We start from the raw sequence: 16593 nt of genomic DNA, 5'->3' as shown, positions 1-16593 counted from the left end.
TGAATACAAAGTTGTATTCAAACTAGAGTACTTTTTATTATCATTATATGCTATACGATTATCGGTATTTTATCAGTACCATGACGAACTAAACCAATTTTGGATGAACAACATCGATACCAGTATCGCCATTACTTGAACCGATTCCGACTAAACAATATCAGTACCGATATCAATATCATATCCAATTCAATATTTGAAAATTCTTTGAAAATTCCTATATAAGAAAAAAAAAAGAATGAAGAAATCAACAAAAATAACATATAATAAAGCAATTAAAAATGAAAACAATTTTCTTTTGCTTTAATCGTTTTGTTAAATAAAAATATGAATATAAATAAGAGTTTCCGAGAATATTTTTTATTTTTTTAATAGGCTTGATATAAACGAGAAAATAAACATTTTAATTCATTTTTTTTTTGTCTACCTTACTTATATAGAAGCTTTTAATAAAAAATATAAGATTAGGAGTGAGAAAATATAAGTTAAAAAAACTTATTTTGGTAAATCCTTTTCAATTCACCTATTTAGGTAAATACTTTTTCCCTCTTCCCCATTTTGATTAAAAACTCTCTGAAAATCAACAAAAAATATTATTAAATAAATACAAATGGCTGTAAATGGAGGTGGCGTGATGGGCGGTTCGAGCGGGTAAGGGGTCGTATTAAGAGTCAGTTTCATACAGTTATAGTTGTCCATTATCAAAAAATGATTAGTATGCTGATCAATATTACATATACAATATTATTAAACTTTTGATCCGTATCTCTGAGTAAAACGATTTAAGAGGTTGTATACTTGTATGCATTAAATATATAACTTTTCATTACTTTCAAACCATTGGACATATTATATTAAGCTTCAAATAGCCTTAATTATTTACTTTCTCAATACTAAAAAATCTCATATTTGTCCTATCGTAGTCAGTGGCGGATCCAGGAATTTTTTTTGGGTGGTTCACTACTTTTATATGTTTCAATTTCACCGAGTCGGGTATATAAAATTTCGGGTCGGTTTGAGGTTCGGGTCGGTTCGATGGTTCGGGAAAAGTTCATTACATAATAAAAATACGATAAAATAATAAAAGAGACACCGTCATTAGAAATTAAAAAACACATAATATCAATACAATAGTCTTTATGAATTAAAAAAAATTCTTACCATCATTGCATCATTTTGTCCACTTTCCTTAAACAAGTAACAATGCAAACAATACACTTTATCCGCTTTGACACTATATTCCAACCAATTTCCAAATTCACTAGTGTACCATTCCTCATTAAAGCGTCTTAATTTACCACTAAAATTTGTTAGAGGACAATCATGCACGGTTGGTTGACATGGACCTCTAAGTAGATATGCCCGTCTAATTTCATCTTTTTGACTTGGGTGATAAGATGAAATTGGTTGCCTTTCGGAAGGATCCCATGGTAGATCATCCAAATTTATTTTTAATGGTTTACTACTTGAAGATGATGATCCAAGGTTCGATGGTTCACTTTGATAATATCTCTTCATATTCAAAATACCTACAAATCAACAATTTCAAACTAACAAATTTAAAACTAAGAAACTAACAAAAACTAACAAACTAACAAATTAAAACCAATAATCATTAAGGCTTTATTTGAAATAAATAAAAAAAATAAAGGTATTCACATAAGTTTATTTAGTGAAATAAATAAAAAATAAAGTTACAATTACAAATATCAAAACAAATTTTCACTCAGACAAATCGTCGAACAGGTGGAGGGCATCCCTGGATTCGGGAATCGTCATAACTCATAAGAATTAAGAAGGACTGGGTTGGATCAATATGAATCGGATAACTAGAATACAACACTCTCTTTCAAAAAGATTTTCACAAAGCAAACTACTTTCAATAATCATTTCGAATGGATTAAATAAAATGAATCATACAAGAAGCAAAAAAATACCTAACAGGAGGCGGACGGCGGTGTGCCACTGCCGGACTAGTGAGCAGAGCAAGCAAAAAAAGGTTTTTGTTGGAATTGATTTTTATGGGGGCAAGGATTGGTTCAGGGGTTTGAAACCAGTGACTGATTCAATCAGAGGCGGAGGCGGACGGCGGTGTGCCACTGCCGGAGTGGCTGAGCTGAGCCTGAGGGTGGAGCGGTGGACAGAGGACAGAGGCGGCTGCAGCTGCTGAGGACCATGAGGACACGGATTGGTTCAGGGGTTTGCCTGCTTTGCTTATCAGCTTATGTTATAAAAAACCCTAACAGGACTAGGGTAACTTAGTAAAAAAAAAAAAAAAAAAAACTGTTAAAAACGGGAATAGAACCTGCGACCTCCGGGTTACAAAACCCACAAACTACCATCCGGGCAAGCACTTTATATGTTTTTAAGATGGTTCCTGTATAATTTATAGGGTGGTTCCTTTATTATTTTCTATATATAAATACACTATAATTTCGAAACTCGGGTGGTTCCGCGGAACCACCCGTTACTACCGTAGATCCGCCCATGATCGTAGTAGGAAAACAACGTTATTAATTGTGAGGAACCACCCGTTACTACCGTAGATCCGCCCATGATCGTAGTAGGAAAACAACGTTATTAATTGTGAAACGTCTCAAGGCATGATGCTATCTTCACTTGTCAAGTGTTATCTGCTAAGTAACGGGTAAATATTATATTTTTTATGGAGAATTCATGCTATTTTATAACATTTATATTCTATACTGATACTATACATATGAACTTTGGAAATTTAACAGGAGAAATATGGATTGCCCTGCTTCCTTATTTGACTCATGTTATATAGAAAGGGAAACTGCAATGAAAAGTAACCAAAACTCCAAATTTGACAATGTGGGAAACAAGAAATTTTCTTTCATCCAAAGAAGTGAGTGTTCAACATTTGACTAATTTAGGAGTGAAGATATTGTTTTCGATAAGATAAATATATAAAACTATACCGATTTCCTTTCTTTGCATATTCACGCCCAAATTTACGATAATTAAACTTTCACTCATAATTATGTCAAGTCTAATCTTCTATTTCTTTTGATGATGGCAAAATTTCTTAGATAAAACACAACCCATATCGACGCATTTATACGAAAAAAGAATGAGAAAAAGGACTGTACCAGAACTATTCGTGAAGTTAGGGGTCGAGTCTGATATGCCAAAGTTTGGAGATATAGGACCCAACATACCGAACAAAGAGCCGTCATTAAGAAGTGATCCACTCAACTGGTGGGCCAGATTCCAAACAACTAAAAGACGAAGCAGATGCATCTCCTATAGTGGGCCGTGCTTCTAGAACATTGCCATTGGTTCCATACATAAACCTTGAATTTCCCACATAATTTGATTCAGTTTTCACAGACACCCCATTTGTTAATTCAACATTTGAATTGTGAGGCAACAACATACTTGGTGGAACATCAATCCTTCTAGAATGAGGTTGTGGGTCCCCTGATGGTATTGGCAGTCCTCGATTGTTAAATCCTCTTGAGAAGCCGGCAGTGTTCTCTGTCTTCAGTGGAATACCAGTATTCTCGGGTGCATAACATGTTGAATTCTGATGCACTGTAAAAAAAGAAAAAAAATGATAACATGACATCAATATACGACCGTAAGTTTAATGACGTCCATACATTAGATAAACTGAAACGGTCTACATATACTGGTCATGTTAAGTGTAATTTGAGCCTAAAGGTATTTACTTGGTGGCAGATGAGAACCATTCGACTGATGTTGGAAGTTGACTGCATATGGGCCCAATTGCTGCATCAATGCAGCCTGTCTATCAAGAAGCTTATTAAATCCCATTATTTGATCTTTCACCATCAATCTCGAATGGTATCCCTTAAAAAATTATTGATTTTGTTCTTCAAGTTCTGCCAAACTATAAAAAGAAAAAGAAAGAAAAAAATAACATTATTTTTATCGGCATAAACATAGACATGGAGATTAGATAAGGAAGTTGTAAATTACATACCAAGCTCGGTAAAGCTCAGCTCTATTTTCTCTTGCTGATAGATAATATCTATGACCTGTTTCTGAGTCATGTAATATGGCAGACATTGTTCTATCAGATTTTGAACCTGAAACCGAGTGATTGCAACACTATATATGATTACGTTTTAAAATATAAAAAAAAATGATACTTTCGACATATGGCTCAAAAACCTTACCATTTGTATATCTCCGGGAGATACATTTCTAACCTCTCCACCAGACATTTACTTGAAACCTCAAACGAAAGAAATGCTTGTGAGGAAAAGTATTCCACCTGTCTTAAAAATAACAAAAAAAAAACAACTTTTTCACAAACCCATATCTTACATCTTGAAAAAAATATTCAATATGTTTTGACAACTTGAAATTCACTTTGGTCAACTGTAAAGTCAAATACAAGTCATATTGATGCAGTAGCATCCGGTCCATTAAGTCAGCCCGGCCCAACTGTTTATTTATTTATAAATAGGGTTTTAGGTCATTTGTTTAGTTAGTTGATTGTTTTTAATTAAAGTATTTGTAAGCTTTTAAGCTTGATCACCGAATTATTCGGTTTGAATCGTTTGAATGAAATCAATGTGTTCTTGAGCCATTTGATTGCTAGTCGAAACTGCATCACATATGACACCCAAAAAATCAAACATTGACCACTTTCTGGATGAGGGCAGTAATTAACTGTACAAAGTTTACATGAATGCTAGGTACTAAGTACTAAACAATTTAAGACTAGATTTCACAAGCTACAAAGCATTATACAACTTAAATCATTTATAATTGTAGCATCCGACCTCACATACCAACCAATATAGTTTGTTTTGCCCAAAGGGAGCTCACGTATTTGCTTTTGGTTACCTAGATGGAGATTTCCAGGTTGTCATCCATCCTGGCACTACTCCAACCTGAGCACACTACTGTGGAGTTCTCCTCTCATCAACAATCATTACGCCCAAAACGTGTCGGTGATATTTGAGGCCAATATTCTTATAAACCCAACACCTTCGCCGTCCAAGGCCAAAATAATAACAACTTAGGCAAATCTCACATCGTTCTACTTCTGACCATGGGAGAGATGGTAGTCACAAATTGTGACATCCGACAAATTCGAGTCTCGAGTTGCTTTCGTTTTGTAAACTTTTATTACGTGAACCCGACTCAACATTTTAGAACCTTATTTATTTATTATATAATATTATAATAGACATCGATCTCAAATAATATCGATGTTTGTCATATTTTAGTGTCGTTGAGAAAACATAAAGGGTTCAAACTGAGTTTTGTAAAGTTGTTATAAGCATTAGAAACCTTTAAACTCGTTTTAAACAACCATTAGAACTTGGAGGGCTTGTTATGAAAATATACATACATATATCCCAACCCAAAAACCCTAACCCTACCCACATTAACATACAACCTCCATCATCTTCTTCCTCCCTTTGTTTTCCGGCCGCCGCCACCACAGCCGACGCCACCCCCGTTTCCGGCCACCACCTTCATCACAATAACTCCAGCCGCCACCCTCTTTCTCTCTTGATTTTCCGGCGGCCGGAGCGTTTTTCCGGCGAAACTCCATTCCAGCGAAAAGCCACCTTCGGCCACCACCTCCCACCGCACCACCACAAGCTTTCTTTCCCTCCGGTCTGCAAACCCTCCCCCGCAGCCACCCGCTCCCCCATTCTCCTTCGATTTCGTTTTCCAGCGACCGGAAAACCGGCCGCCGCCTACCCGGCACCGCAGCTCCGCCTCACTCTCCCTGCCGTGGCCTCACCTGCTCGTCTCTCATCTCTCTCTCTCTCTCTCTCATCTCTCTCGGCTCTCTCATCTCTCTCTTCTCTATTTCTGTTTTCTTCGGCCGGAAACGACTCCGGTGACCTGCTGTTTCTTCGTCTCCAACGGGTTCGGCTCGGTTCCTTCTCGGTGTAGAGCCACGACTCGGGGACGTTTTATAGGTAAATTAATTTGTGGTTTTGGTGTTATTAGTTTTTCGTATATCAATTATCGGATTCAAATGGTTATTAATCGGTTTTACATATTTGGTTATATACTTTGATCGGGTAAGGGTTATGGTGTTATTTTGATTTGGGGAAAAATGGTTTTGTCGACAAACTTAAACAAATAGGGTTTGGTTATTTAGACGGAATACACCCGGGTTACTAACCACTTAAAATCGGTCTTGGATTTATATATAAAAATAAATATATATAAATGTTATATTATTATTTTAGATTTAATTCATATTAATACTATTATATATTACTATCACTATATTATTATTATTATTATTATTATTATTATCATTAGATATATATATATATATATATATAATATAAAAGACTTATTTTTAAAGTTATTAATACTATATTATTATTATTACTATTACTGGTATTAGTATTATGGTTAATGTTATTGTTATTATCATTATTATTATAAATATTAAAGTTGTTAATATTTTTATTAAAGATCATGTTTCTATCATTTATTTATTTACAATGATATAATTATATTTATTTGTGAACTCGTTTTGAAATCAAACCGATATCGAATATAGTATCATTAGTTACTATCAATAATATTTATTTTTATTATTATTTTTGTCAACAACATTTTAATTAATACTAAGATCTTTATTCTTTTACTATTATTAGTAGGATTATTAATAATAATTACGGTTATTATTTTTACCGTCATTATTTTACATATATATATATATGAAACATTTCTTTTTAAAATTATCATTATCATTATTATCATCATCATAAATAATATTATTATAAGCTTCATTATAGATTCATTTTCATAAAACCGAACTCTTGATTTAAACCCGTCTTTTTTTCTTTTAATATTGGTTTAGCTATTTCAAAGCCCAATAAAATAATATTTTATTATTAATTATGTACGAGTCCCTAATCATTAACAAACTAACCGGTAACCCGATTAACAACCGAACCGTCTCGTCCAATGTTTCAAATGTAGTTTCAACTAAATTTCAAGTTCATTAATATGTTTTATTTATCCGTTTTTAATTAGCTTTCAAGTCGGATTCGTTCGTTTCGTTTACAAGCTTCCTTTTATGTCAATAACTTATTAGTTTCTCAATACATCAATCGAGGTGAGTACTTTCATACCCCTTTTTTCATCTTTCATTTTGGGGTGACATTTCATACTTATCAAACTAAATGCTTTAATTATTTGCATCTTAAACCCACAAACGTGATTGTATACCTTACTCGAATAATTGCTCGATTTGGTGTTGTATGCTTATTTGACTATGTGTTTACAGCTTTTGGATGGTGAAACTATAAATCCTATACCATTTGGCAATGGCAAGGTGTCGTTAACGTATGCTATTAACGATAACTATAAATCCTAGACTACTCGGCATCCCCTTGTAGCTAGGTGGTGCTAATGTAAGCTTATTAGCAACTGTCATAAAATCATAGACTAATTGCCAATAGCTAGGTGTCGTTAACTTGTTTAGCGATAACTATTTATTCCAGTTTATAGCTCTTATTTATTGTTTTGTATACAAGTTTTGTGGATTTTCATACTATACACTTATATGCTCAAACTTATGAATTGCTCACCAACCTTTGTGTTGACAAACTTTATTTTATGAAATGTTACAGGTTTGACTTTTGTTGACTCGAGTGCTTGATGGAAAACGTTACCAAGACTATTAGGGTATTAGTAAAACGAACAATATGATTGCTACTTGTTTATATGAACGAGATGTGTTGTTATTGATTTGTTGAAATAAATTGAGTTGAATAAATATTGTCACTTTAAATAGTGTCTTGTGTATTTGTCCAATCACGTTGCACCCCGGCATGTTCCGCCGCCTTTGTTCGGGGTGTGACAGATTGGTATCAGAGCCACAAGACTATAAGATAGGCGGTTAGACGTAACGGCCTAGTATAGTCTTTACTTTAGGGTCCTTATACGTGTTGCCTATACGTGTTTACCCTACTTGATTGTTCAATGCACTTGTTTATTTATATACTTATTTATTTTATCAAATCATAAATATACACATACACACACTTTTATAGTACTCCAAGGTATCCTTACCTTAAAACGCAAAAACATTAGATTTTTATTGTGTTTTATGGATCACGAGCTTAACTTGGATCCCGTTGTTTCAAATCTCCTTAAAGATTGTCTCATATGAGATGACCACTTTAAGTAGTCGAATGTGGGCATTCCGCTTGCCATCCAAATTTTCGGTGTTGAAACAATAGAACCGCGGTGGTTCGTGGACTAGAGTTTTGACATGACGTTGTATCTCGATTTATTGTGTTATTATTGTTATTTGAGTCAAAAACATGAAAAGTCGCGGTGGTTCGTGCACATGTTTGGACTTCAACGTGGTGTTTTGTAAATGTATTTTTTTTAGAGCTAGAATATCAAGTCATGGTGGTTCATGCACGATTTTTCCATCTTTAAATTCTTAAGACATTGTTTACGAATTTCAAGAATTTATACCATTTTTCCTTTATTTTGTTATAAATCCTTATCACAAGTCTTCATTTATAAAGGTAATTTTATATTATGAATAATTCTGTTATACCTCGATTTTATGTAGTAAAGTTTTATATCAATTTTCTCATTTTGATTTCACAAGGATTTTTATTGCAATTTCGTTCATTAAAATCTCTTCGTTATAAAAAGGAAAATAAATAAATAAATATATGTATATATAGATTTTGATCTATCATAATAATTTATATTATGCCATTTATTTTTATTAAGACAATTTACAAAATGAAAATCTTATTATATAAAATTCATCATATTAAAAAGGTTTTATGATAAATTTCACCTCAACTTTTCAAGTAAATTTTCCTTGTATAAACTATAAATTGTCTTTAAAGTCCTTGTACAAAAAGTTTATAAAAATTTTATTTTTATAACTATTCCGTTTATTTTGAATGATCACTTCAAAATTTTAAATATTTAAACTTTTCACGACATTTTTAATTATACTATATTATATAATACACGTGGTAAAATCTTCACTACCCAAATTTATTTTCATAACAACTTTCATCATGCAATATTTGGTTCGTTATAAATTTTCGCAAATAAAAATTTACATCATACGATTTTACGCGTTTTAAAATTCTTATGATAGTTTTGCCAAGATCTTTCAAGAAAGTCACAAACTTATAGTTTGTAGTCATAAACTTATAGTTTGTAATCTTCTTGAAACTCTCATGCAACACTTCATAGAAATTTTACTTTAAAGATCAAAAATCGTTTACTTATGATTTCTCGATTTACAATGCCGGTCATTTAACTTACCATGATATATTTGTTACACGATATTAAATAACGAACTTGGTAAAAAAATTTCAGTTCGCAGCTTTGTTTTCCCAAAGACGACAATCATCATTTAATATTGAAACCTCATAACAAATTTTAACATTCAATTTACGTATTTTAAATTTCCAAATAAGCGATAAATAAATAAATTTATTTTAATCTTTATAAAAAAAAAATTTGTATGATTCACATGCTCGAATCTCAAAAAAAAATTCTATTTATATAATATATGTGTATATTCATATATATATATATATTAACTTGTAACTTTAATTATCAAAATTTTCATGGATGTTTTAACACATTATTTATAAATTATGATATTTTCAATTTAATACTTATTATGAGTTAAAAAATCTCCATAAACACAACCACAAGTTCACCATCACCCGTAATCCATCTCAAACTACCGCCTTAAATCAAACCACCTTTTCCACTTCAAAAGTCTCCCGCGCACTCAAATATTTCCTCAATATAAACGAAACCTAACACATCAACGATATACCCTTACCTACTCAAACCCCATGCAAGCCTAAGATATACAAAAAACAACCCAACAAAAGGCCCTAACTACCGACACCTTTACGCCACGAAAACCCATCAAACTTACCATCCAAATGCTTCAAAGACTCCGACAACCCCACTCACGAATGCCTTGGACATAAACAAACCAAAGTTTACCCAACTAAGACTCAAAACCCTTCGATCCATACTATGTCGAGTCACAAACCATATCGCCACACCGTTCCCATCCAACCATAGAGTTTGATATCAAAAGTAACAACCCCAAACACTCCTTACAAAATACATGAATAAACCAAATCTCAACCCCAAACTAGCCAAGATCAAAAAAATTATCCAACCCATCGACTTAACCCGAGCTCAAATAAGCCAAACCTCACCTATTAGCCCAACCACTACTCACTCAAGCATCCAAGCCTAAACCACTCAAACGACCTAAACTCCACAAACCTCATAAATCCAACTCAAGAAAACCCAACTACACAAGCCAACCGAAACATACTCACACATCACCAAATTTTCAACCCATTCACCGTACGAAGCCTAAGACCCCTTCCTACGCATGCAAGCTTCGTTTTTCCCTAAATTTTTTTTATTTATTTATATATATACAACTAGCGTATTTACAACGACCTCATGTGTTCAAATAATCACTTTTAAATTATACACTCAAAAAATATGTATATATATATGTATATATTGTATTGCCATGACAACAAAAAAAAATATTATTATGAGGATTTGTTTCAAAGATTATTAAACGATTATATGTATGATTTCAAGATTTTAAATGTTGTCACCTAAGGTGATAAATCCCTTAATAACTTTATAAATACGAGGTTTCATTTTGAATGATAAATGTGGGATTTATTCAATAACAAATTACAACTTTTCACCATCTTGCATAAACTAAATGACCATGGCTTTGCAAATCTTTTTGGGACGCAATTACAAATACTTTATATACTTCATATTGTTACACAAAATTTTGTTCAATAACGATTTACGCAAACTATTTCTTCTTATTATCGCAATCATCAGTTTATAAATATTTTTCATCACAGCCGCTTTATGTATACCAAATTTCCTCAAACAAATTGAACTTACAAGATTTACACTTGATAATGACCAAAACGTTTCTCTAGCTACGCGATACCGCGATATATTGATTTTATTATATTCATTTTCTTGGAAACAATAAAACGACTTTACATGAGATTTCATTTTCAATGTTATTCTTATATTTTCAATGGGCATATAAAACACAATTTACATATTTAGACATTAATTCGAGTCTCACGATTATTGTGATTTTCTTTTCATTTGATGAGATGTTTCAATGGTAACTTTATGCACATGAGATTTCATTTTGGTGTTTGATTTGACCGAATCCAAGCTATTCAATAACAATTTGTGTAATACTTTCAAAACTTTAACTTCGCCAAAAATATCGTTTATCTTTTAAACGATATTTTCATGACTATGTTGTTATATTTGAGCATTTATGTAAACTCGATTTTATACCTTATTCTATATTATTTCATCTAATCTATTAACGGCCTATGTGTGGCTGTCTACAAGTTTTGGCGCTATTAGAAACCGTTATTATAATGACGATTATATAAATGGTTTCACAATAGTGGTCGTATTCACGTTTTATCACATTTCATCGATTGTTTTGTTTGTTAATCTAATGCTATTTTATTTATATTGATGCACGTATGCGTCACCCAAAGAAACTCACCTCACTCTCATGTTATCACATTTCCTGAAATCATATCCTCAAATACTTATAACCTCAAGTGTGTTCACGTGTGAAATTCATCATACGACGTTATTGTAAGTTATATAATCGTTTATCCTAACTCTATGTGATCATTTATTGGACTTTTCATTTCTATCTATCGAGTTTCATCTTATCAATTTTATTTATTACCTCGATTTATAAACTTTGGTAACTATCTTGATGACATTTGACTTTAAATCACGTTTCGTAATTTTTACCATGGATTTTATTTATTTGATCGTCTTTACTTACTTAAACCACATAGTTATTTTCACCTTGGTTATACTCTAAGATTTTAACTGTTTCATTTATTTATCCCATTTTCCTACTTACTAAAAAGTCAATCCCGAAATTCTCAACCACTAGTACTGTTTTGGTCAATATTGGTAAAAATTCAACAAATTTATTTACGCATCTATTATTTAAAGATTTCAAAATAAATATGTCTCTTAAACCACACAATGGAACGAACCATGTGGACCATACGGCGATCGAATAATTATGGGTGCACACTTAATTATCGGAATCCCCGTATGGAAGCCATGGTAAGTACGGTTGTGTGCGATAACCCAGACCTAAGGATGATGGTAAAAAAACGATGGAAATGCGAATCGTGATAAAGGCATGGTGGATACGCCGCTGGTACTTCCTATATATAAGTGCCTTTATTATGTTCTCATTTGTAGCGTTTTTTTCAAGTCATGCTAGGATTTGACGTTATTCGTTTGCTTAAAATTTGTTCATGCAATTAACTTACTAAAGACAACATTCGTTAATAATTACTTTTCTTTAAGTTTATTTTAATTTCGGGACGAAATTTCCAAAAAGTTGGGGATACTGTGACATCCGACAAATTCGAGTCTCGAGTTGCTTTCGTTTTGTAAACTTTTATTACGTGAACCCGACTCAACATTTTAGAACCTTATTTATTTATTATATAATATTATAATAGACATCGATCTCAAATAATATCGATGTTTGTCATATTTTAGTGTCGTTAAGAAAACATAAAGGGTTCAAACTGAGTTTTGTAAAGTTGTTATAAGCATTAGAAACCTTTAAACTCGTTTTAAACAACAATTAGAACTTGGAGGGCTTGTTATGAAAATATACATACATATATCCCAACCCAAAAACCCTAACCCTACCCACATTAACATACAACCTCCATCATCTTCTTCCTCCCTTTGTTTTCCGTCAGCCGCCGCCACAGCCGACGCCACCCCCGTCTCCGGCCACCACCTTCATCACAATAACTCCAGCCGCCACCCTCTTTCTCTCTTTATTTTCCGGCGGCCGGAGCGTTTTTCCGGCGAACCTCCGTTCCGGCGAAAAGCCACCTTCGGCCACCACCTCCCACCGCACCACCACAAGCTTTCTTTCCCTCCGGTCTGCAAACCCTCCCCCGCAGCCACCCGCTACCCCATTCTCCTTCGATTTCGTTTTCCGGCGACCGGAAAATCGGCCGCCGCCTCCCCGGCACCGCAGCTCCGCCTCACTCTCCCTGCCGTGGCCTCACCTGCTCGTCTCTCATCTCTCTCTCTCTCTCTCTCTCATCTCTCTCGGCTCTCTCATCTCTCTCTTCTCTATTTCTGTTTTCTTCGGCCGGAAACGACTCCGGTGACCTGCTGTTTCTTCTTCTCCAACGGGTTCGGCTCGGTTCCTTCTCGGTGTAGAGCCACGACTCGGGGACGTTTAATAGGTAAATTAATTTGTGGTTTTGGTGTTATTAGTTTTTCGTATATCGATTATCGGATTCAAATGGTTATTAATCGGCTTTACATATTTGGTTATATACTTTGATCGGGTAAGGGTTATGGTGTTATTTTGATTTGGGGAAAAATGGTTTTGTCGACAAACTTAAACAAATAGGGTTTGGTTATTTAGACGGAATACACCCGGGTTACTAACCACTTAAAATCGGTCTTGGATTTATATATAAAAATAAATATATATAAATGTTATATTAAAATATTATTTTAGATTTAATTCATATTAATACTATTATATATTACTATCACTATATTATTATTATTATTATTATTATCATTAGATATATATATATATATAATATAAAAGACTTATTTTTAAAGTTATTAATACTATATTATTATTATTACTATTACTGGTATTAGTATTATGGTTAATGTTATTGTTATTATCATTATTATTATAAATATTAAAGTTGTTAATATTTTTATTAAAGATCATGTTTCTATCATTTATTTATTTACAATGATATAATTATATATATTTGTGAACTCGTTTTGAAATCAAACCGATATCGAATATAGTATCATTAGTTACTATCAATTATATTTATTTTTATTATTATTTTTGTCAACAACATTTTAATTAATACTAAGATCTTTATTCTTTTACTATTATTAGTAGGATTATTAATAATAATTACGGTTATTATTTTTACCGTCATTATTTTACATATATATATATATGAAACATTTCTTTTTAAAATTATCATTATCATTATTATCATCATCATAAATAATATTATTATAAGCTTCATTATAGATTCATTTTCATAAAACCGAACTCTTGATTTAAACCCGTCTTTTTTTCTTTTAATATTGGTTTAGCTATTTCAAAGCCCAATAAAATAATATTTTATTATTAATTATGTACGAGTCCCTAATCATTGACAAACTAACCGGTAACCCGATTAACAACCGAACCGTCTCGTCCAATGTTTCAAATGTAGTTTCAACTAAATTTCAAGTTCATTAATATGATTTATTTATCCGTTTTCAATTAGCTTTCAAGTCGGATTCGTTCGTTTCGTTTACAAGCTTCCTTTTATGTCAATCACTTATTAGTTTCTCAATTCATCAATCGAGGTGAGTACTTTCATACCCTTTTTCCATCTTTCATTTTGGGGTGACATTTTATACTTATCAAACTAAATGCTTTAATTATTTGCATCTTAAACCCACAAACGTGATTGTATACCTTACTCGAATAATTGCTCGATTTGGTGTTGTATGCTTATTTGACTATGTGTTTACAGCTTTTGGATGGTGAAACTATAAATCCTATACCATTTGGCAATGGCAAGGTGTCGTTAACGTATGCTATTAACGATAACTATAAATCCTAGACTACTCGGCATCCTCTTGTAACTAGGTGGTGCTAATGTAAGCTTATTAGCAACTGTCATAAAATCCTAGACTAATTGCCAATAGCTAGGTGTCGCTAACTTGTTTAGCGATAACTATTTATTCCAGTTTATAGCTCTTATTTATTGTTTTGTATACAAGTTTTGTGGATTTTCATACTATACACTTATATGCTCAAACTTATGAATTGCTCACCAACCTTTGTGTTGACAAACTTTATTTTATGAAATGTTACAGGTTTGACTTTTGTTGACTCGAGTGCTTGATGAAAAACGTTACCAAGATTATTAGGGTATTAGTAAAACGAACAATATGATTGCTACTTGTTTATATGAACGAGATGTGTTGTTATTGATTTGTTGAAATAAATTGAGTTGAATAAATATTGTCACTTTAAATAGTGCCTTGTGTATTTGTCCAATCACGTTGCACCCCGGCATGTTCCGCCGCCTTTGGTCGGGGTGTGACACAAATACCAACGGGTTTTTGGACACATGGGCAGTGGAGGTGGAATCTACAGTTAAGCGTGCTAAGGTGAGAGTAACCCAGATACGGATGACCCCTAGAAAGTTTTCACCCGGGCAACTAAAAACAAACCGATGAGCTACTAGTGGTCACACCAGACAATATTGTTGGTACGAGAGACGATATACCAATGTGTAATACCAGTCTATAAAAGTAAATATACACAAAAACAAGAAATTGAGTGATCAAATTAGTAAATGAAATCCAAGTTATCTTTCTAAGGTGAGATAGATATAAACAAAACATGAACACAATTACAAAACCCCATGAACCAATCAAACGGATAAAACCCAAATTAAAGAACTTTACGAGCTGGGTGTAATATATATTATGCAAAGTAAAGATTAAAGGCTAGCATATATCACAGTGAATCAAAATTTTGTAACAGAGAATCTTTAAGAAGATGAAAAAGATTACCTTGCAGATGGATAAAGAAAGGTGGTTTTATTAAAATGAAGAATCTTTTTAAGTCAGATGAGTGTTTGTTTGTTGATTTGTTTTTCATTTGAGTCGTGTTGGACTGAGAAAGAATATAAAGGAGGTGGACACTGGGATCCACATCAGACGGTGGATTCACTTTTTTTTCCTTCATATAATATTCGTTTCGTGTACGTGGGAGGTTTTCGGTTTAAGTCTTCTTCTGATCGAGACATGGATTTTTCCCATGCGCCGGTCCAACCGAACCACCACCTTCCACTTTTTAGATGAAAGAGTGATCTATATGTCATGATGATCTCGAGCGATTGGGTTTTCAGTGTTCAAAAAGTATATGTATCTTTGGTTTATAAATAAACAGATAAAAAAGTTTAAGAATATATACACATACATATATAGTTATATAAGTTAGTTTGTTTTAACCGTTTGGTTTATTAGGTTTGATTACCGAAACTAAATTCACATTTTAGTTCGGTTATTTTCAGTTACAAATAGAATTTGATTTTAGAATCTTTGCACGTCCCTAAATTAAGGCTAATATATGTTGTTACCCGGGCCGTCTTAAGCTTATTAGCGGTTCAAAACATATAATAGAACTGATTCTTTTTTCACCAAATAAACAAATAACTTTCTATCATGTGATTCTTATATAATTCTTGTGTATGTATACTTACAAACCACAAGTCCACAAATCTCATTGTTAACTATTGTAAACCCAAATTACCTATATATAACCATTTTTAAGAATTTGGGGACCATAAGAAGGTGGGTGCCCAAAGTTATTGTTTTATTTCACTCCTCTTAAGCCGTCCTTAGATGTTTCCGGTTGTACATGTGTGAGCTTTTCTAGTTAGTTCAAGACGATTTGTTTCTACATTTTAA

Source organism: Bidens hawaiensis, unplaced genomic scaffold (assembly GCF_021521415.1).
Source record: "Bidens hawaiensis isolate Kalapana, Puna unplaced genomic scaffold, B.hawaiensis_p1.1 tig00016943_1, whole genome shotgun sequence".
NCBI classification, from domain to species: domain Eukaryota; kingdom Viridiplantae; phylum Streptophyta; class Magnoliopsida; order Asterales; family Asteraceae; genus Bidens; species Bidens hawaiensis.
The sequence above is the reverse complement of the archived record's forward strand: the minus strand, read 5'-3'. Positions refer to the sequence as shown.